Genomic DNA, 2,653 nt, shown 5'->3' with positions numbered 1-2,653 from the left:
GACTTTGGTCATGAAGAGATGTCAAGTTTTTTTTTTGTTTTTTTTTTAAAGGGATGACATTTATTCCTTTTCCAAATGTTACAGTAAAACCAGGTGGAAGAGAATGGTTTTAGCAATTAGAAAAAAAAAAAAAAAAAAAAGTACAAATCTGGGGTTTGGCCATTAAAAGTTATTTACAACAATGGGAGAAAAAAAGACAAGAAGAAGTTGTTTCGCATTACAGACCTCCCTCCCACCCCAAAGCCTAATACTTGCTTACCAAGTCAAAAAAGAGACACAGTTGATTCACAAGCCGGAGGTTTGAACTTGAGTAAGACATTTATAAAAACTAGACGGGGTAGTGTCCTCCCCAGCCCAGGTACCACTAGGCACAGCACAAAAGACTAAAAACTCAACAGGGGAAAGGCTGGACACTCAGGGTTTGGGAGTACAAGCACCCCACTTCTGGCTCAGGGATTTAGGGAGTAGGATAAACAAAACCTACTTGGAAAAGAATTGGGAGAGAAAACCAGCCATTGCCTTCTGCAGGGGTGGGGCCAGGGAAGGAGGAAGGGCCAGGGAAGGAGGAAGGGCCAGGGAAGGAGGAAGGGCCAGGGAAGGAGGAAGGGCCAGGGAAGGAGGAAGGGCCAGGGAAGGAGGAAGGGCCAGGGACAGGAGCATTTCACATCACTAACCTAACTTGGGAAATTGTAAGGGACCATCTTCAACTGGCCTTAAGAGAAAAACCAGATGGCTGAAGGGAGAATCCACAGGAGGGAGAGGAGGAAAGGGAACTTGGCTGGGAGGGGGCAACAAGCCCCTTCCTTTCTGGGCACAGGAAGGCAGCCAGGGCACCAGGTCCGGGCAGTGACCTTACAAGGACAACACAGTTTTTGCAGCTTAGAGATCACCCACCTGTCCCCACCCAGCTACTCATTCTGCTCAACGCTGGCTGATGCAGGGCCACTTTCCAGCCCCAAAGGAGTGGACGGCTCTGCAGCCTGGGGCCCTGCCTCTTCTTCTGTGTCTCCTCCCTTGGAGGCAGCACTAGCCTCTGCCCCTTTGGCCTGGGGCTCCTGGCTCTCGGGGGTAGCAGCAGCCTTCCCTTCCTGGGCAGTGCCCTCCTTGCTGCAGGCACCGATCTCCCCCTGCTCCTGCTCTTCCTGTGGGTGAAGAGGCATAAGAATCACCCCCACCCTCCTTCCGATTTCTCTTGAAGGACAGGCCACTCAATCTGAAAGGCTTCTTGAAAGAGAATTTCTTCTTCTTCTTAGGGGTCTCCTTAGGGGCGGTCTCCCCCTTGGCCTCAGCGCCCTGGCCAGGGGGTGCTGGTTCGATGGCATCGCCAGTGGCCCCAGCTGCCTCATCTGTTCCGTTCACCGGGGGCGACTCCCCTTCACTCTTGGGGGTTAAGTCTCCATTGCTTTTCTCAACGTGGCCATTCTCCTGTCCGTTGGCCTTCGCTGGTGAAGCTCCTGCTGCCTCCTCGGCGGTCACGTCGCCCCGGGGAGCCTTGGAGCTCTGGCTGCCCATAATGGGGGGGTCTGCTGGGGGGCGCCGGGAGCCGTCCCGGGCTCGCGCCGCAGGGGTTAGTCCGGCGGGGTCGGCCCGGCGGGCGGAGGGGTGGGGCTGGCGCCTGATGGGGAGGGGTGTCGGGGGTAAACCGAGCTGCACCCCCGCTCCGCAGCCGACCCGCTAGCTGCGCCCGCCGCCGCCGCGCTCCGCGCCAGAATGCCCAGATGTCGAGTTTTATTGGAGGCTTTTTCTGCATTGTTTGTGATGATCATGTGATTTTCATCCTTGATTCTATTTATATGATGTATTTCATTTATTGATTTGTGTATGTTGAAACATCCTTGCATCCCCAGAGTGAAATCAACTTGATCATGGTGTGTGCTCTTTTTAATATGATATTTAATTCAATTTGCAGATATTTGATTGTTTTTGCACCTATATTCATCAAGGATATTGGTCGACCATATTCTTTTGTTGTTGCACCCTTATAGGTTTTGGTACCAGGGTAATGCTGGCGTTGTAGAATAAAGTTAGAGGAGTTCTACTCTTCCTATTCTATGAACTAGTTTGAGGAGCATTGGTATTCATTTTTCTTTAAAGGCTTGAGAAAGCTGGGGGTAGTGGCACATGTTTGAGGCAAGAGGATTGCAAGTTCAAGGCCCGCCTCAGCCATTTAGTGAGGCCCTTAGCAACATAGTGAGGTCTTGTCTCAAAATAAGAAATAAAAAGGGCTGGGGGTGCTGGGGTCATGGCTCAGTGGTAGAGCACTTGCCTAGCATGTGTGAGGCATTACATTCAATTCTCAGCACCAGATACAAATAAATAAATGAAATAAAAGTCCATCAACAACTTAAGAAAATTAAAAGAAAAGGGCTGGGGGATGTGACTCAGTTGTTGAGTGCCCCAAGTTCAAAACTCAGTACCAAAAAAAAGAGTCTGATAAAGTTTTGCAGTGAATCCATCTGGTTCTGGGCTTTTCTTCATTGGGAGAGGTTTTTTTTTTTTTTTTTTTTTTTTTTTAAATTACTACTTCAATCTCATTGCCCAGAATTGATCTACTTAGGGTTTTTAAAAAACGTATACTCCTGGTTCAATTTTGCTAGATCATATGTGTTCATAAATTTGTCAATTTCTTCTAGATTTCCCCATTTATTGAGAT

At 49.2% G+C, this 2,653-nt stretch overlaps 1 pseudogene across 1 annotated transcript; it reads right to left on the bottom strand.

Annotated features, from left to right (window-relative positions):
- Window positions 1-625: 625 nt before the first annotated feature.
- On the bottom strand, window positions 626-1,701 carry LOC306653484 (MARCKS-related protein-like; annotated as a pseudogene). The gene has a single exon. The product of its transcript is annotated as an MARCKS-related protein-like (transcript).
- Window positions 1,702-2,653: the final 952 nt, after the last annotated feature.

This window comes from Sciurus vulgaris (genome assembly GCF_902686455.1).
Source record: "Sciurus vulgaris genome assembly, chromosome: 2".
In the NCBI taxonomy this organism is placed as follows: domain Eukaryota; kingdom Metazoa; phylum Chordata; class Mammalia; order Rodentia; family Sciuridae; genus Sciurus; species Sciurus vulgaris.
Note: the sequence above shows the minus strand (reverse complement) of the source record. Positions and strands in the feature narration are given on the sequence as shown.